Source organism: Caretta caretta, chromosome 12 (assembly GCF_965140235.1).
Source record: "Caretta caretta isolate rCarCar2 chromosome 12, rCarCar1.hap1, whole genome shotgun sequence".
In the NCBI taxonomy this organism is placed as follows: Eukaryota; Metazoa; Chordata; order Testudines; family Cheloniidae; genus Caretta; species Caretta caretta.
In genome coordinates, this window is record NC_134217.1 from 42,440,328 (window position 1) to 42,461,245 (window position 20,918).

A 20,918-nucleotide genomic window follows, 5' to 3' on the forward strand; every position below is an offset into this window, starting at 1 on the left:
GTAACGGAACGATTGTGTAAGTCAGGGAGCGTCTGTAGCCTGGTATTACAGTAACGCATTGTTTTTGTCATTCTGTTGTGTTTTATAAATGCTTATTAAGCCAGGGGCCTCTTCCATTGCCAGGCATTCTAGCTCACCTATTTTTGCTTTTAAGTAGGGCTGTCGATTAATCGCCGTTAACTCATGCCAATTGAAATTTATTAAATATTTTGGATGTTTTTCTACATTTTCAAATATATTGATTTCAGTTACAACACAGAATACAAAGTGTACACCGCTCACTTTATGTTACTTTTGATTACAAATATTTGCATTGTAAAAATGACAAATACTATTTTTCAGTTCACCTCATACAAGTACTGTAGTGCTATCTCTTTATCGTGAAAGTACAACTTACAAATATAGATTTTTTTTGTTACATAACTGCACTCCATAATAAAACAATGTATAACTTTAGAGCCTACAAGTCTGCTCAGTCCTACTTCTTGTTCAGCCAATTGCTAAGAGAAACAAGTTTGTTTATATTTACGGGAGATAATGCTTCCCACTTCTCATTTACAGTGTCATCTGAAAGTCAGAACAGGCGTTCGCATGGCACTTTTGTAGCCGGCATTGCAAGGTATTTATGTGCCAGGTATGCTAAACATTCATATGCCTCTTCATGCTTCGACTGCCATTCCAGAGGACATGCTTCCATGCTGATCATGTTTGTTTTAAAAAAAATATATGTTAATTAAATTTGTGACTGAACTCCTTGGAGGAGAATTGTATGACTCCATGGTTTTACCCGCATTCTGCCATATATTTTGTGTTATTGCAGTCTCGGATGATGACCCAGCATATGTTGTTTGATTTAAGAACACTTTCACTGCAGATTTGACAAAACACAAAGAAATATCAGATTTCTAAAGATAGTTACAGAACTCGACCCAAGGTTTAAGAAGCTGAAGTGCTCTCCAAAATCTGAGAGGGATGAGGCGTGGAGCGTGCTTTCAGGCATGGATGATTATTGAGCAGAACCTGTCATTAGCATGGTCGCATGTCCTCTTGAATGATGAAGCATGAAGGGACATATGAATCTTTAGTGCATTTGACACGTAAATATCTTGCGACACCGGCTAAAACAGTGTCATGAGAATGCCTGTTCTCACTTTCAGGTGACATTGTAAACAAGAAGCGGGCAGCATTCTCTTCTGCAAATGTAAACAAACTTGTTTGTCTGAGCGATTGGCTGAACAAGAAGTAGGACTGAGTGGGACTTGTAGACCGTAAAGTTTTACATTGTTTTAGTTTTGAATGCAGTTATTTTTATACATTATTTTACATTTGTAAATTCAACTTTCATGATAAAGAGATTGCACTACAGTATTTTTGTTAGGTGAATTGAAAAATACTATTGCTTTTGTTTTTTACAGTGCAAATATTTGTAATCAAAAATAAATATAAAGTGAGCACTGTACACTATGTATTCTGTGTTGTAATTGAAATCAATATATTTGAAAATGTAGAAAACATCCAAAAATATTTAAATAAATGGTATTCTGTTATTGTTTAACAGTGCGATTAAGCATGATTAATTTTTCTAATCGCTTGACTGCCCTACTTTTACACTTTTACACTTTTGCATTGGTATAATTTTTGGCTACTGTGTCTATTTTTTACCATGTTACCTTCCAGAGCATGCATCTGGAATCCGAACCTATCCCTTCTCCAGTTCAGCGGCAGTTTCTGTCCTATCCTTTAGTGCTGACATTTAAGAAAAAAAGTAAATAAAATGTAAAATATTAAAGACTTCAGCCCTGCCTTTATTAGAAGTAACATGATTAAATAAAGCGGGTACACAGGAGAGAGGAAATGGAAATGAATAAGACTTTGCAGTTTGGAGGGGTTTTTCCTAAGGTGCCTCCTTTCTTTTTGTTAATTTCTCTGTGGAACCAATGAGAGGCCAGAAAAGTGAGACTTGGATCTTATCATTCATATCTTGACATGTATAGAAAGGAAGATGAGGAACAAATCAGAATTCCTCTACCAGATCCCTTATCGCTGTGCCTTGCCTTCCCACAACTTTTGGGGACAGGAAGGGATTGCATTTGTAGCATCCGGCAAGACTGTGCCTAGTGAATTGTCTAAACTTACATGTGACACTACACAGCAGTGGTTCCTAACCTTGCAGCTCAATCAGCACACAGCAGCGGCCCATGTGACATCATCAGGAAGTATATATGTAGTGTGCCTGCGGCTCACGTAACACATAGAGAGCTGCATATGTGGCCCACAATGGTAAATAGGTTGAGAACCACAGAGACCTGATCTCAGCTCAGTGTCACCGACTATCTCAATGAGTCCATCTGGGAACCCAGCAATGAAAGCTCATGGGGAACCTGAACTACACATTCTTAGAGGGAAGCTGTGGACTAAGGCTCTGAATGTTTTTCACTTGAATTTGTGGCTTCACAGCCTGTGGGTCCAGGTCAGAAAGTTGGAAGCTGAGACTTTGTAGAGTAGGGGTTCTCAAACTGGGGGTTGGGACCCCTCAGGGGGTCGTGAGGTTATTACATGGGGGGTCGTGAGCTGTCAACCTCCACCCCAAACCGCGCTTTGCCTCCAGCATTTATAATGGTGTTAAATATATAAACAAGTGTTTTTAATTTATAAGGCGGGTCGCACTCAGAGGCTTGCTATGTGAAAGGGGTCACCAGTACAATAGTTTGAGAACCATGTTGTAGAGGATCACAGCAGTTTTGTGTCAGTCTGCATACTGGAACTTGGGAATGTGACAGGCAAGAAAGGTGGAAGGGAGGGAGGACAAAATAAAACCACTCGTTGGGAAATGCAGCGGTGTGTGCAGTAAATCTAGGTGCTTCACAACGAGTGACAGTAAACGTTTTTTTCTCTGACTTTGGCTCAAGCAGCTAAATGTCATGAATGGCAGAGGCAGAGTTGTCTGACCTAATGCAGTGTCTGATCATGGGACTTGTGCTCTGGGAAGTTGGGATTGCTGCTGCAGGCCCATATTTTGTATTTCCAAAAATTTAATATTGCTACAAAAGCCCAAGCATGGTTCAGCAGGGGACTGAAGACTGTTTTCTTATTACTAAACAGAAAAGTATTAACAGCACAATCTAGAAATAACAAAAATAAAAAAGGTGGGGGTGGGGGAAGAGAAAGCAAAGCACAGAACAGAAAAGACGGCTGCCTGCTCTTTTCTTCTTGGTATTATTATTTGTGACAAAGCCCTTGGTCCATTTTTCTTCATAATTTGCAGGACTCCTAATGGGAACAGCACCTCCCAATTACCATGGCTGCCAAAGGCTAATTTGGTTACCCTCAGAATCCACAATAGAGTAACTGTGTCGGCCCTTTGTAGATATTTGCATACTATACATACCAGGAATGTAAAGCAGCTGCCTGGTCCCTATTCCACTATCATGGCAATTATGGGTCATTAGCTTTCTTTCTTTCTTTCTTTCTTTCTTTCTTTCTTTCTTTCTTTCTTTCTTTCTTTCTTTCTTTCTTTCTTTCTTTCTTTCTTTCCCTCCCTCCCTCCCTCCCTCCAGACTCTGCCAGGCAGTAGAAGCAGCTAATGTTTTTGCAGGGACAGAAGCAGTGAGAAAAGAGGAACTGCCTTGTCCTATTTGAAGAGTTGGAGGCTGATAAACTGCCACTTGAGTGGTGTTAGCACAACTCTGTTCTTTTATTTCTTGATTACCGCCTCCTTCTTTCTTTTCTTTTTAGTGCCTTCCCCAAAAGAATTTGTGTGTGTGTGTTTTCAAGAGGTGTGTATGAGTTCAAGGGGTACGTGTGTGCTTTGTGCTGGTTGTTAAGGGGTTTCAGTTGTGACTGTGAGGAGCAGCTTTCCTAGTGGTAAAGCAAAAGCATGCGGTTTGAGCAGAGGCGTGTGCTTGCACTTGTCCTGTATGTTCCAGTCAAACACTTCCTGTCAACACTTTCCTTCTGCTGGGATACACTCAAGGGCTTCTGCTGAAACTATTACAGATTACCGTGGGCCCAAGAATTAAAGGAGTGGACAGAAAGAAAGCTTATCTGAATTTGTTTTGTGTTCAATTTGTCAAATGATCAGAGACTTTTAATCGTTTCACTCCTTTTCCTTCTGAACAATATTTAGAGTCTTGTGGTAGTTTACATGGAAGCGATGGGATTGCACATACATATTTTTTTGGGGGGGAGCTGCTAATTATATTGACAATATGAATAGTTTGAAAGGCCCAAAGCTTTTGTGTTGTTTTGTTAAAGCAAATAAGGTAAAGCACAAATGTAAATTGCATTTCCAGGTTCACATTAGAGGTTTGCAAATAATACTGAGCTAATGGTTATTGCAAAGGCAAATAGCACTGGGATCAATAGTCTATACAGTAGAACGCAATACCTCTCTCTCTTTTAATCACCTCATTGCAGAAATGGCATTGAAATTTGAAATCTCATTTTCTCCATTTGTACAAATTGAACATAAATCATTGTGAGGGAGGGGAGGTGGCAGGCAACTTCACTCTTTGTGGGATTGCATCACTAATTAGGGCTGGGGAAGCATAGGAGAGAGAGGGCCATAAGCAGGTGTTGCTGTAAATACAGAGCTACGGAGGAAGGAGGGTGTGCTGTTCCTTCGTCTTTCTTTGTGTCCTGTTCCTCTGTCCGTGGAAGGAAAGAAATTAGCAGAGGTGGACAAACGATCTCTGCAAAACGCTCAAATTATTATTTGTTCAGTATGTGAGTGCTGAGTATGTTTGCCTGACACTGAACAAAGCACAAAGGCAGATGCTGTCCCTGTCCCAAGGAGCTGGTGTTCTAAGTGGGGAGCCTGCCGTAGTGAAGGGGAATAGCCTCTGCCACCCGCAGAAACCTACCCACCAGCTGGGGTATGTCTAACTGCACACACAGATGGGAGTAGAGCCCAAAGACAGCAGCATTCCTGCCTCCTAGAATAAAAGTCAGCCTGGCCTCATCTGCTTGCTCTTCTGCTTGAGAAGTTTATTTCGGAAATGTGGAAACCTCTTTGCTATCAATCACTGTAAACCCTTATTTTCTGGATGGGAGCGGAGAAGCCCTGGCAGCCTGTGCTGTGTATGTGCTCCCTCAACACCCAGCTTATCCGGCATGAGTCAGGACATCAAAACATTCAGATCAGTAGGGTAGCTACTGGGTAAGTGATACAGGCTGAAAGACAGAACTGAGATTTGGATTAAAGGGGTTTAGATGAACAGGGTTTTATTTCTCTATGCAGACAGGATATTGCAGGGGGCATTATGAAAGGAGGAGTCGGTGACTAGCAAAGGTTCATGCAGTGTGGCTGGGTATCAAGTGTAACTCCATGGATAATGACTTTAACCTAGTCGCTCACAGGCCCAGAGATTTATCACTATCCCTGTATTTTTCCATCATTTCCTGCATTCTGAACCATTACCATAGGGGATAAAATAGATAACTTCATGGGAGAAACTGTTGTTAGGACTTACTGTCTAAATTGAATCTCACCAACTGCAACAGCTGAAAGAGAACAAAATAAAATAATAAGAAAAACCAAACTGGAAAATAAGGAGCGAACAGTGAGCCACTTGGAGCTTCTAGCAGAGAAGAACTCAAACCATCTGAGGGACCAAAATCAAACAGGGGCCGAAATCCAACCACGTGGGCCACACAGGTTTGGAATGATTGGTTCAAAAAGAGAGAGACTGAAATAATTTCAAATGCTGGGTTTAAGAAAAGTTATTTTAAAATGCGAGTGGGGATACTTCCTCTTGAAGAAAGATAAACCAAGTGATTGTCTGAGAGGGAGTGAGCTTGCATGGGATTGTTGCATGCAATGTAACAGCATTCCAAAAAAAGGTTTACTTCTACACCATGGGCCAGACTGTCCCTTGGCCCTTGCAGAAAAAGCTTTCCCCAGCCTGTGCAAGGTCCAGGCACAAATGCTGTTCTAAATTCAGGGCGGGCTCCCTGCTAGTGCCTCCTGAGATGCAGAGGGTGAGGTGGGAGAGTCTATTGCACCCTTCTGAAGGATGATGCAGCAGGCAGGCTACTACGGCCCTGCCTCATGCTCTGCATAGGCCTGTACAGGAATCACAGCAGTCTGTAAAGCACTCCATTTAAGGTCTGACTTCCCCACAGGGCTGTGGAGACTTGGTACAAGATAACTGCCTTGCTCCATGCTGTTGCTTGTGTAAAACATGCCGAATGGCTCTGAGTAGTGACGGGAGTGGAACTCCAGCGAGTGTGCTGTCAGCACCTCGAGCAGCGCGTTTAGCCTGTCCCACTTGTCTGCCTTGTGCTGGATACAGCTGAAGAATATCCAAAAAATGTTGTGAAGAAAAACGTAACGTTTAATTGAAACCCTGTGCACTGAGCATGTCAGAGGAAAGGGAGGGGGGACTGCTAGAGGGTTTGAACTGAAAATCTGTTGGACTTGGTGTGGATCTGAGTGTTGGGGCTGGGAGTGTGGCATCGCTGATCGGGTAGCCAGTGGCTGGGCCGGTGACCATGTGTTTACATTTTTATAGCTGACTTATGGGGAGAGAGGTAAATGTGCCCAACTCATCGTTTCTGTGGCTTGTACACAACATTTAAAAAGTTGAGTAACTTGATGTCAGATATCAACTGAAACAGCCTCCTACATAAAGCCCATCAATTAAAGCCCAGACACTCAGATCTACAGACTGCCAGCATAAACACCCGGCCTGTTTCAACTTGGGGGTTGGACTCGATGACCTGCTGAGGTCTCTTCCAACCCTAATCTTCTATGATTCTAACTCCTGCAGCAGCACGGGGGGTTGGGGTGGGGGATGGGTGGGAGAGGAGAGATTCTCAAAGAGCCAAGACAAGAGGTCAGTTTGGGCCAGCTGGCAGCCCAGCAACTCAGGACTTTCTTCTGGAATCTGCCATTGTGTACGACACACTCTCAGCTTTCATAAAATAACGTCTTTAGGCTGGATGTTTGTGAACCAAGGGTACATGATTCAGCAGCGTCTGCCTGAGGCTGCAGACAGGCTGAAACAATAGCTCTGAGAAGTGTGAACTGGCCAGTATTCATTTCAGTGGGGTGTTTCTGCAGCATAGCAAGGATAATTAAAATGTCCCATTGTTAATTATGTTCCTGCTTGTCAAAGCACACAAGAAAGAATAGGGCCACTGCTATCATGAATGTCTGCACCATATGCTGTGAATCATACCTAACTTCAGTGGCTCAAGTGGACAGAATTTGGTTTGTGGGAAGAGTTTGGAAGAGTTCTACTGCATTGTTTCAAATCAGATGCCTAGCCAGGATCCCAAGCACATAGGACTTTGTGAATCACAAATAAGTAGCACCTTGAATTCCACCTAGGAGTGAATAAGGCCTTGTCAACCATTGTTGGCTTGCTTTTTGGTGCCCCTGTTGCTACACTGATGTAATGTAGACAGTACCTAAGAAACCAGGTCAGCCTCATGTTTACAAAAAGAGACAGAGGGCTATGCAACCCAGATGGCCCTGCAACCCAGATAATTTCATTTTATCCTGCAGGAACTTTACATATGTAGTGAAACAGAGGAGATTACAACCTCCAGAGCCCTGCAGGAGAGATTTCAGAGTAGCAGCTGTGTTAGTCTGTATCTGTAAAAAGAAAAGGAATACTTGTGGCACCTTAGAGACTAACCAATTTATTAGAGCATAAGCTTTCGTGAAGTGAGCTGTAGCTCACGAAAGCTTATGCTCTATCTTTGCGAGCAGGCTGGCTAACCTAGTGAGGAGGGCTTTAAACTAGGTTCACCGGGGGAAGGAGACCAAAGCCCTGAGGTAAGTGGGGAAGCGGGATACTGGGAGGAAGCACAAGCAGGAACGTCTGTGAGGGGCGGGCTCCTGCCTCATACTGAGAATGAGGGGCGATCAGCAGGTTATCTCAAGTGCTTATATACGAATGCACAAAGCCTTGGAAACAAGCAGGGAGAACTGGAGGTCCTGGTGATGTCAAGGAATTATGACGTGATTGGAATAACAGAGACTTGGTGGGATAACTCACATGACTGGAGTACTGTCATGGATGGTTATAAACTGTTCAGGAAGGACAGGCAGGGCAGAAAAGGTGGGGGAGTAGCACTGTATGTAAGGGAGCAGTATGACTGCTCAGAGCTCCGGTACGAAACTGTAGAAAAACCTGAGTGTCTCTGGATTAAGTTTAGAAGTGTGAGCAACAAGAGTGATGTCGTGGTGGGAGTCTGCTATAGACCACCGGACCAGGGGGATGAGGTGGACGAGGCTTTCTTCCGGCAACTCGCAGAAGCTACTAGATCGCACGCCCTGGTTCTCATGGGCGACTTTAATCATCCTGATATCTGCTGGGAGAGCAATACAGCGGTGCACAGACAATCCAGGAAGTTTTTGGAAAGTGTAGGGGACAATTTCCTGGCGCAAGTGCTAGACGAGCCAACTAGGGGGGGAGCTTTTCTTGACCTGCTGCTCACAAACCAGGAAGAATTAGTGGGGGAAGCAAAAGTGGATGGGAATCTGGGAGGCAGTGACCATGAGTTGGTCGAGTTCAGGATCCTGACACAGGGAAGAAAGGTAAACAGCAGGATACGGACCCTGGACTTCAGGAAAGCAGACTTCGACTCCCTCAGGGAACAGATGGGTAGGATCCCCTGGGGGACTAACATGAAGGGGAAAGGAGTCCAGGAGAGCTGGCTGTATTTCAAGGAATCCCTGTTGAGGTTACAGGGACAAACCATCCCGATGAGTCGGAAGAATAGTAAATATGGCAGGCGACCAGCTTGGCTTAACGGTGAAATCCTTGCGGATCTTAAACATAAAAAAGAAGCTTACAAGAAGTGGAAGGTTGGACATATGACCAGGGAAGAGTATAAAAATATTGCTCGGGCATGTAGGAATGAAATCAGGAGGGCCAAATCGCACCTGGAGCTGCAGCTAGCAAGAGATGTCAAGAGTAACAAGAAGGGTTTCTTCAGGTATGTTGGCAACAAGAAGAAAGCCAAGGAATGTGTGGGCCCCTTACTGAATGAGGGAGGCAACCTAGTGACAGAGGATGTGGAAAAAGCTAATGTGCTCAATGCTTTTTTGCCTCTGTCTTCACTAACAAGGACAGCTCCCAGACTGCTGCGCCGGGCATCACAAAATGGGGAAGAGATGGCCAGCCCTCTGTGGAGAAAGAGGTGGTTAGGGACTATTTAGAAAAGCTGGACGTGCACAAGTCCATGGGGCCGGACGAGTTGCATCCGAGAGTGCTAAAGAAATTGGCGGCTGTGATTGCAGAGCCATTGGCCATTATCTTTGAAAACTCGTGGCGAACGGGGGAAGTCCCGGATGACTGGAAAAAGGCTAATGTAGTGCCAATCTTTAAAAAAGGGAAGAAGGAGGATCCTGGGAACTACAGGCCAGTCAGCCTCACCTCAGTCCCCGGAAAAATCATGGAGCAGGTCCTCAAGGAATCAATCCTGAAGCACTTACATGAGAGGAAAGTGATCAGGAACAGTCAGCATGGATTCACCAAGGGAAGGTCATGCCTGACTAATCTAATCGCCTTCTATGATGAGATAACTGGTTCTGTGGATGAAGGGAAAGCAGTGGATGTATTGTTTCTTGACTTTAGCAAAGCTTTTGACACGGTCTCCCACAGTATTCTTGTCAACAAGTTAAAGAAGTATGGGCTGGATGAATGCACTATAAGGTGGGTAGAAAGTTGGCTAGATTGTCGGGTTCAACGGGTAGTGATCAATGGCTCCATGTCTAGTTGGCAGCCGGTGTCAAGTGGAGTACCCCAGGGGTTGGTCTTGGGGCCGGTTTTGTTCAATATCTTCATAAATGATCTGGAGGATGGTGTGGATTGCACTCTCAGCAAATTTGCGGATGATACTAAACTGGGAGAAGTGGTAGATACGCTGGAGGGCAGGGATAGGATACAGAGGGAACTAGACAAATTGGAGGATTGGGCCAAAAGAAATCTGATGAGGTTCAATAAAGATAAGTGCAGGGTCCTGCACTTAGGACGGAAGAACCCAATGCACAGCTACAGACTAGGGACCGAATGTCTAGGCACCAGTTCTGCGGAAAAGGACCTAGGGGTGACAGTGGACGAGAAGCTGGATATGAGTCAGCAGTGTGCCCTTGTTGCCAAGAAGGCCAATGGCATTTTGGGATGTATAAGTAGGAGCATAGCGAGCAGATGGAGGGACGTGATCGTTCCCCTCTATTCGACATTGGTGAGGCCTCATCTGGAGTACTGTGTCCAGTTTTGGGCCCCACACTACAAGAAGGATGAGGATAAATTGGAGAGAGTCCAGCGAAGGGCAACAAAAATGATTAGGGGTCTGGAACACATGACTTATGAGGAGAGGCTGAGGGAACTGGGATTGTTTAGTCTGCAGAAGAGAAGAATGAGGGGGGATTTGATAGCTGCTTTCAACTACCTGAGAGGTGGTTCCAGAGAGAATGGTTCTAGACTATTCTCAGTGGTAGAAGAGGACAGGACAAGGAGTAATGGTCTCAAGTTGCAGTGGGGGAGGTTTAGGTTGGATATTAGGAAAAACTTTTTCACTAGGAGGGTGGTGAAACACTGGAATGCGTTACCTAGGGAGGTGGTAGAATCTCCTTCCTTAGAAGTTTTTAAGGTCAGGCTTGACAAAGCCCTGGCTGGGATGATTTAATTGGGGATTGGTCCTGCTTTGAGCAGGGGGTTGGACTAGATGACCTCCTGAAGTCCCTTCCAACCCTGATATTCTATGATTCTATGATTCTAAGAAATTGGTTAGTCTCTAAGGTGCCACAAATATTCCTTTCTGCAGAAGAGAATCATTGTGTCAATAACAATTAGCACTTAAATAGCACTTTACGTGTTCAGTGTGCTGTACAAGCATCCACTGATTAATACTGACAGAAAACCCTGATGGAGAAACTGAGGCAGGAGGGTAAAGCCAAGGCCATAAAGCATGCTGCTGGGAGATACCACATTGGAACGTGGGAATTCCTCACTACCAATCATCTAAACTACATTGCAGATGGGCAATGCCCAACCCTCTAGGATCAGTCTGAGAGGACATAATGAAACCACTGAAACATGATCCTGTCCACCCTGACTGGAGTACACGGACAAGTCAGTTCAGTCTCTCAGTCACTGGTATCAAAGGTCTTTAATAGGTCCAAAAGAATCCAAATGCACATCTGACCTCTATTCATGGGTAGCAGGCAATAATTGGCCAACAAAACGAATGCCGTTTCTGTGCCATATTGAGGCTTAGGGCCAAATTGAAAGGGGTTATAAAAATCTGAAGACTCCAGTTGGATTCAGAGTTGCTTTGGCTGAACCTTTTAAGGAACCTTACCCAAATCGGGAAGGATGAATAAAAGGAGCTAGTGTGCAAGACTGAAAGTGTCAAGAGAGAATTTATGGAGTATCATGTGAAGAGGTTAATCTCCAGAAGCATTAGACCCAGTACTTTCTTTTCTGACAAATTGTACCACTTTGGGAGGGGTACCAGTCTATCTTATCTGTTGTTGGCTAAAGTTCCCTGCTTCCCCAGCTCATCCTGACCACAATGAGCAAACCTTGTGAAAACTAAGCCAGAGAAGGTGCATTTGTCCTCTCCTGACCAGATGTGCTACTGTAGAGTTGGCCAGTCCAGTCTGAATCTGATCAATTATGTCTACAATGTAGACAAAGACCCTAAGCCTCCAGAAATTGCACAGCCTGGTCCTCTAGATCTCCAGCACATGGCAGCATTGCTCAAGTCCATCAGATACTTTACAGTGACCCTCAAAATGGCACCGTTCCCCTTAGTATATATTCCTGTTTAACAAAAAATAACTCTCCAGGCATCTCTCTGTTAAAACTTTCCTTTTCCCTGTCCCCTCATCCCTGCCTCGCTCACAAAAGAAACAGCTGATAGAGTCTGGGTCCTGATAAACGGTGCTTGCTGACTCACACGTGCGCACAAAGCGGGGAGCCGTGGCCAGAGGAGGAGAGGAAAGTAGCAGGACCGGTACTTTTCCACGCTGCAGTGCCATTGGCTCAGATGCTATCAACATTTTGGGTATTTTACAGTTAAAATCATACTTCTCAGTTCAGGCCTCACAACCATAAAATCTGGCCCTCTACGCTCTAGCTTGAAAATATTTGTTAGTTAGCACTGAACTTTTTGCTATGTACATTAAGTATGCATCTATTTTCCTACCCGAAGAAAGCAGAATGAGAAGTATTCATCTATTTACCAGTTATGCTTCTGAATGAAAAAAATATATATTTTTTGCTATAGACAGATAAATAATTCATGCTGGGGACAGGTATTTTAAAGGGTTTGTTGGGGTGATTTTGGAGTGGCCATTATACTTGTGGGTAGCAAAGTCATGAGTAGATTAGGCAGCTCCAACAAATGAGTGCTAATAAAACCTTTACACGATACCACACCAGCATGTCTTCTGTATACGCTACATATTTTACAGAAAATCTATTTCAGAAAGGTTTTTAGAGAGTTTTAAGAATTTTTATTGGTACTCTTTTTCATACATCTCTTCTTGTAAAGCCAGATGGCTGTCATTACTGGGAGTCTGACTCGACAGGGCTATGAAGAAGAGAAAAAATGATAACTAATAAAATTTTAGAAACTCTAAAAATTACATAAAGTAGCCTTCTGTACTTAATGATGTGATGATTTTAAGAGCTGATATCTTGGGACCTTCCACCCTGTGGAACAAATTCTGTACCCACATGAAAGATCTGAAATCTCAAATCTCCCCTTTCTGTTCCTGATGGATCATGAAATATTGGTCCTTAAAATTGTCTCAGATCCATGACAGAATGTCACCTATTCTGCTCCTGAAACCAATGCTATTGATGAAGTGAGCTGTAGCTCACGAAAGCTCATGCTCAAATAAATTGGTTAGTCTCTAAAGTGCCACAAGTCCTCCTTTTCTTTTTGCGAATACAGACTAACACGGCTGCTACTCTGAAACCTGCTATTTGGGAAGAAATCCAACATCTGGATGGAAGAAAGAAACATTCCTCTGACAATTTGATTTAAAAAAATAACCCTTCCTCTAAACAGCAAAGGTCAGCTGTTAGTTGAGCAGAGGTTTGGGATGTTTGAAGTAGACTGAACAGAGAAGGAATAGAGTACAGTATGCACCGTACTTCCCTCTTCTTCCAAATTGCCCTGTCCTGTGGTGAACATGGATAGTGTTCAGTCCTGGACTGGCGACAGAATGGAAGGCCATTGTTTCTGATGAATTCCTAGGACTGGGATGGGAGCTTTACGTCATGAGAGTCCTGTGCAGCTGGAGACATACAGCCAACTTTTCAGTTCCACCTGGTTTCGAGTGCCTCCATGTTTGAGTGCCCAGCTTGAGATGCCTTGGGCCTGATTTTCAGAGGTGCTAAATGCCTGCACTTCCATCTGGAGTTGTATGTACTTATCACCTCTCCAAATGAAGCTAAGGTGTCTCGAGTTAGGCTCCCAAATCCAATGTCCACTTGGCTTTGCAGGTTGAGGAATATGAAAAATAATGTTCTTCAAAATGGATAAACTCTAAATATTTTCTAAAACAGTTTTGCTCTAAAACATGCAGCACACACAGAACACCGGTCGGTGTGGTGTGCTGTGCAAGCTCTATTTTTGCTCTTTTGGGAGAGTGACATAACTTACTCATGGCTTTGGCACAAATGAGTAAAGATCAGAGTCATCCCAAATGCCTGCTGATCAAAGATTTCTGCTGCACCACACTGTCATAGATAGTCTGTATTCACGTGTGTGCATGCATACATACACACCCAGTGCAAAAGTTTTTAGCCGAAGGAACGAAAGAAAACAAGTGGACATCCTTATATTCCGTGGAACAATCTAGACTTCATAAAATAGAACTCAGTAATAGGAAATCTAGGATTGCTTCTCCCCCTGAGTAGTGAATCAGACATGCATGTCTTTCGTGTTAGTGGGACTTGCAGGATTTTTTTTCTGTGAGCCACATTGTAATGTCACTCACCTAGTTAAGTGAAAGTATTTGAGGGTGCACTTGTCATAAGATGATTCTCTTTCATGGTTTAAAATCACAAAATTCTGAGGGCCAGTTCCCTCAAGTTCTTACCTGTGTCATAGATAGACTGGCCCTCTTACAGGAGGAATGCAAGGTCCCAAGCCTGGTTTTCCTTGTGGATGGACTGCCACATATTGTTGCCTCATTAAACTAGCAAATATGTCTTGTGAAAAACCGTGCCTCTGACTATGTGACATCTGTAGAACTGGTCTGATTCCATAGTAAGAAACCAGATGCACTTCAAATGCACTAAATAAAATAAACGATTTAATTCATATTACTTAAATATACACCTCTACCCCAATATAACGCTGTCCTCGGGAGCCAAAAAATCTCACCGCGTTATAGGTGAAACCGCGTTATATCTAACTTGCTTTGATCCACCAGCGCGCACAGCCCCGCCCCCCAGGAGCGCTGCTTTACTGCGTTATATCTGAATTCCTGTTATATCGGGTTGCATTATACCGGGGTAGAGGTGTATTCATATTCATAGGATAGAGTAGTTTTGTATGTTAAGAATCATAGAAATTACAGATAAAAGAGATCCAATAGGTTGAGTTCACCCACTCCTCTAGCCAGTGCAGGATTATTCCTACACAGTGTCTTCTCCAGGACTTTGTCCAGCCTTGCTCTAACTGATCCAAGCAATTGGTCTTCTGCCAGTTCCCCTGGGGACTATTTCAAAAAGCAAGACATCCTCACTCTTAGGTGTTAGGGGGCTTATACCTTCACCCACTTACTTCCCTGGTCCTTCTCGCATGAACAGAGAGCAACAATACCCAAAGTTCAAAGGTGCAAACAATTCGATGTTTATTGGGGTGAACTTCCAGCAAGCATAATTCCAGTTTCCTTCCTTAGTGTCCCCCTTCCCAGCTCTTACACCACAGAGCCTTACCTGTGTCCTTGTTCCCATTCCTGCCCTTAGATAAACATGATTCCAATTTCCCCACCCCCATTCCCTCTTCCCATTTCCCCCCCCAACACACACGTACCCCCACTTCCTGACTGACTGCAGACTATATAGTAAAACTAGAGTTCTGCTTAGCTATACCTTAACCAATCATTTTACTGAAATTTAACTAACCAATCCTAACATATTGTAACATGATTATTTAACCAATTATATCCCACCACCTTAATTAGTTTACACCCAGCAAAATTAATTATACAGCAGACAGAAACAATCACAGAACCAGAAAGAGATTATACGGACAAACAACAGGGAAATGGGGACTATAGTGATAGAACAACAAAGAAATGAGGATTTCACATCCCAGATATTGATAAGTGAGTTCTTGCCAGACAGGATGCTCTCAAACTAAGTTTCCTTTTACATCTTCTAGGCACTTCCCTTTCTCTGGAGGCGATAGGCATTATCAGGACAGGATTGTATCCTAACCGCCCAATAGCACCTTCTTTCAATGTGACTAGTTTGGGATGGGAGGATGTGACCGGTCGCTTCCCAGCTTATGGCTGCCTCTGTTGCTTATCCAAAGGCCTTAGCCTAAGAACAGGGCCTCAGACTGTCACAGTAAGAGAAGGCTCTTACACTGGCAGACAGTGATTTTGATTGTTTCTTTTATACCTCTATAACTAGCCAAGTGATAAGAATACACCTAAATTCTTAGAGTATAGGCCTTTACAGACAGGCCTGAATATCTATATCCTAACATTAGGAAACAATTCTTCATGTCCAACATTGATTTTCCTTTGCTCAGATTCAGAGTTATCCCACCATGGACCACCCCTCCCTCTCCTTGTGGTTTAAACCCTTCAGATGTACTTTGTGGTTACAATGTCCTCTCTTAATCATTTCACTTGCAACCAAAATCAGATTTGAAACTGCATCTAGAAAGGTGAAAGGGCAGGGCACCAGTCCTGGGTCTCAACTGTTATCCCTAGAGCAGATAACAAATCTCAACCTCAGTTATAATAAACAAATCCTCCACACAGCCCTGTCGTCTGTGTGTAATGTTAGAGGAGTAATGTAGGGCGCAGTGTCTAGAGAGGAAGGTGGACACAGCCTTTGCCTATGGGCCCAACCCACAGAGTTGGGAGGAAAATGTGGGCTGAATGTTCTGTTGAGCTCATTTGGAAGCTCTGTGCCCTTTTAGATCAATATTAGGGTTTATATATATGGGAGAGGGTGTATATAATTCTGCCTCCTGAGTTCCCCTTTGCTTTAGGACAGTGAAAGTTGGAGACGTGGAAAATAACTATTTATTAATGCAGAGGATTGAAATCAGAGGAATGGGATAAATAATTCCGTGTTTTTGCTAGCATTAAATCCTCCTTCCCATTGCCTCAGCCTATGATCAGATGAGGCTAACAAACAAGAAAGACTCGCTGGCTTAAACTGTTTCTTTTAATGGTTGTATAGGACATACTCTCAACACTTTAATATCTCCCTCTCCCTCACCAATGAAGCTGGGATTTAGCCACACGTTGATCAGCAAGGGCACACAGCTCCAGCCCCTTTGCAGCAGCTGGTCAGCATCTTTAGGTGCTTTTGTTAAGTGCTAGGAAATAAAGTTTTTCTGTGAGATACAAAAAGGAGGAGGGGGAAGGGGATCCTCAGCTGGGGCAAGTCCTAAGTTAGCCTGTGATCCCCCTTGGTGTGCTCATGCCAAGGCACAGCTGTGACATTAACAGGCAGACATTCGAAGCATAATAATAATTCTGCAGATCAAAGCAGCCTTTCTTCAGACAATTACAGAAAAATTGAAGCTCTCCTTGAAGAGAAATGCATTTTTCTTTCTTTCTTTCTTTCTTTCTTTCTTTCTTTCTTTCTTTCTTTCTTTCTTTCTTTCTTTCTTTCTTTTTCTGAGAAAATTGGTTTTTCAGGGCTATAGAAAGAGCCGATTGGAAGCTGAAATCCTCTGTCGCTGCCCAGGGGTGGGATTCACAGGGTTAGACATGTAACATCTGAAGGCTGATTTTTTTTAAATTGATATCCAAGAATAAAAGAGAGAATAGTAGGAGAAGCTGATCAGGAATGAATAAAGTCTCCTTTTAAGCTGAAATACACCCCCCCCCCCCCATTTTCCCTCCAGAAAAGCCGGACTGTAATTGCTTGCAATCACTCGGCACAAATTGTCTGCTCGTATTTGCTTTTTAATTTTGTATAATCTGGTCCATTTCGCTCTCCCTGCCTTTGAGCTTAACCTTTCTCTCATTCTCTCTTGCACGCGCCTTCCCTTTCTCTCTTGCTTTAATTCTTCAGTGTTGTTAAAAAAATTAGTAATAATTCCCAATGATATTTGATGGTTTCTACTAAGCAAAGGCATTGAGAAAAAATAAAAGACTGAATGGACACATCTGGTTAGATTTTCATCGCTGTCTGTGAAGTGTTTATTTATTTATTTATTTATTTTATTTATTTCTTCCTCAGAATACAATGGCTACTTTAATAAATATGTAGAATGACCCCAAAGTGGGCCAAGAGTTAGAAATCCTTTGTGCCACCTGCAAGAAGAGAATCCCAGGAAAAGAGAGAGGTTGCTTTAACTCGCTGTATGTGATTGGATTTCCCAGCATACCTTTCAATGTTCCTTTATATCAAATTATTTACATTAAAGACTATGATCGTGAAATTGAGGTTACAGTAAATGCTGCTTAGGTTAAAGAGTCTGGATTTGGAGGGAGAGATGGCGAGAGAGAGAGTCATAGTGGCAGCAGCAGAAGAGGGAGAAAGAATCAGGCTGTACCAGAAAAAGGGCGAAATGGGGCACATGTCAGATGAGGGAAAGTGGAGGCTGGCTGAGTGGGACAGAAGTGGGCAGAGCTGTTAGGCGGGGTGGTTTGTTGCCAACCCCATTTTATATACATATGCTAGTTAGAATTTTTTGTTTGAAATGTGGATGTTGCATGTGCCGAAGTTCTCGCTACCATGCAGCGGGAAGAGAGATATGCGGCTGTAGAATGTATTACCAGGAGCTCCTAACTTCTGGGTGAGAAGTGATGGAGAGCCATGACAGGGTTGAGATTTTGCCTGGCAAGTGCTAAGGATTCCCGCCTCTAGTCCTCCGCCACTGCATGTCCTGTCCATTCCCTGTAAATATAGCTGTTTCCAATGGCCAGATCCTGAGAGCCTTACTCAGTTTTTGCTTTCAATCCTTACTCCAGCAGACTCCCATTGAAATCAGGGCCTCAGGATTTGGCCCCCTTTCCCTGTTTTTGAGTAGAAACATATTTTATTCTTGTGTAGTTTGGATTGTAGTAGAAAATGGTGCCTGAAAATGGGGGGGGGGGACCTAGAGAGGGGCGTAGAGAGAACATTTTCCGTAAACTGTCTGTCAGAGAGAAAATAGCTTCTCATTGTTCATACTACTTTTAAAGATGAATACATGTAGCTTCAGTGGCATATCAGGGGCAGCTCAGAGATCAAATGGTTGAAGACTTCTACCACTCTGCAACCTTTTACTTTTTTTGAACTGCTGACTGTCCTTAGCCAACTCTGCAGCCTATCCCTCAACATCAGGGCAGCCTCTTCACCTGCTGTTCAGTCTGCCACTCTCCCTTATGTATGGCTGGCAAGCAGCGGTACCTCTCGCTCAGCCATCCCGGCTGCAGCTGTTAAATGTAAACTGGCTGGCCATTTGCTCACCTAGGTCCAATATTCATCTGTTCTTCGGCTGCTAGTGGTTACCTTTCCAAAATGGTAGTGTAGTACTCTGGTTTAGTGTGTATGGTCATGCTGACTTCTAATGGCTGGAGGCCCACTGAGGTCAAAGCCTTATCACTCTTCTCAGCTGACGGCTATTTTCATTTAGCCCAGGTGCTATAGATCTGTTTTTTGGGATCCTTGGTTCTGGGCTGAATACCCAGTTGTTGTCTGAAGTTCATGGATTCATCATAATCCTCCTTATTCCACTAATACCCCCTTTCCCCAAAATTAACAATAAGAACAGCAACAACACTACCTAAGTCTTATTGGTGAAGATGGCCTCGGGCATTTTAGCTTACCTTTAACTTCTTATGGTTGTTGTCAGAGGTTGTATATGCAACCGGAGCAGGGCTTTGAAGCCTCCTGGTAATGGTTTGTATGTAGTTTGTGGCTAGAAATGGAATAAATTCTTTTATTCATTTCAGAAGAAAACGTAAGAATTATTTTGTTTTAATTTCTAGGGATTCCGAAGGGATGATTGTAGCCAGCAGCGGAGATGCCTTTTCCTTAGCCCTGTAGAACGTCTTTGGAAATTAACCTGGAGCCCAGTGCTGTGCAGGGACTCCCTGGAGAACCAGGGCCAGAAGTGCACCACTGCTTCCCCAAGAGTTCTCTTCTTTCACACATGCCCTTCTTATCGGGAGCCAGCCTCTGACGGGACACGGCAGTCAGCTCAAGCTCTGATGTCTCTGATGATTTCTCCCTAGGTAAAGAACCTTTTCTTCATTTCTTTTACACCCAAATATCTGCTAAAAATATAGGGCAGAGATTGCACAGAGAAAACTGAACATTTTTCTTGGGGATCTCCACTCTACTTACAGCGTATTGAGGCTGTAAGAGGAGCAGGCAGAGAGGCGTTCAGAGGGGACCCCTTCACCCTTGAAAAGATACACAGATTCACCCTTTAAAAACAAAGAGTTGCTGATTCCCAGCAAACAAACCTTTAGAAAAAAAGTGCAATTTAAAAAAGGAAATTACATGTATATTTTTTCTTGACACATTTTTAAGTGCTGTTTGTAACTGACTTACAATGCTCATATTATTCAGCTTTTCATTTGAAATTCTAATCAGTCCTTTGAATGGGCTAGTGTGGCCTGGGAAATGAAGGGAATAAAATATTTCCATTGAATTATGATTTTTTGCTGACTTCTTTGCTCACATCCCAGAACCACATTCTCTGACACGAGACCATTCTTGGTATAGTCTTAGTTGTTTGTCTGACAAAACATAAGAATACAGGAAATCTGATAAACACCCAGGTCTGTCCCATCATATTGAGGTATTTATGTGCACACCCCTGAAGTTTGGAGGGTTTGGAATTTTATCCAAGTTTCCTTCTGATTTACTTTCCCTTGTTAGATCATGAAGGAAGCTATTTTCTCTTAAGTTATACGGTATCTTTCCTAGTGGCAAAGCCTTGTTCTCTAGTTTTTCAGATTTAGCCATACCCGGCTTAAAAAGATACAGCTGGTTTCTCAGACCAACACCTGGTATTTATTACATATCTTTAGTAAATACAACAACATTTGCCAAAACATGTGGTTTAAGAAGATTGCTGTGCCTGAATTAAATAGAGTTTTAAACATCTGTTGGTGCTTTGTAAAGATGTTCATAGTTCAGTGAGAAAAAAGCAAAACCAGTAGTGTTGTCCCTCTTAGAAAGAGAAGATCTTTTCTGGAGCATGATGGACAAAATTCATGTTTCTGGTGTGGAGCCCTGCACCATTCTAGAGCTGACTAGCGGCCTCATTCTCCAAGGTGTCCCCTGAGTGCTACCTGTGAGGTGCTGATCATCCTCAGTGACCACTGAGTCGATGGAAATTCGGAATGCTCAGAGTTTGACGGGATTGGGCTTCAGAGTTGTCTCTGCTGGAATCCTATATCCCATGTATTCCGGTGAAACACTCATTCCTCTGGTAGTTACTAACTAGCCTAAAGTCACCCGTGATGCATGTGGTGGAGCTGGGGATTGAACGCGCATCTCTGAAGTCTGAGGCCAGCGCCCGAACTCCTGTGCCATCCTTCCTCTGGTCCTGTGAAACCTCAGTTGGGAATCAGGGCCAAGGTGCTGTGTACACAAGAAAAAACTCTCCCTCCCCTAAAGAGCTTGTCATCTGTGTGTGTGACCACAACCAAGCGGTGGATCCAACGGGCAGGAGGGCATGCGGTAATGGGGACAATTAGGATGAGAGTAATAAAGAGTGGTCATAGCACATCAGCTGCCTAAGCC

The 20,918-nt window shown here is 43.4% G+C and overlaps 1 protein-coding gene across 1 annotated transcript in view; it reads left to right on the forward strand.

Annotated features, from left to right (window-relative positions):
* The window catches only part of ZFHX3 (zinc finger homeobox 3), a 930,873-nt gene that overhangs the window by 289,116 nt on the left and 620,839 nt on the right, over nt 1–20,918 (forward strand). Inside the window, exon 2 of the mRNA XM_075118499.1 lies at nt 19,151–19,396. The gene's annotated coding sequence lies outside the window, so the exon portion shown is untranslated. The remainder of the gene's footprint in view (nt 1–19,150; nt 19,397–20,918) is intronic.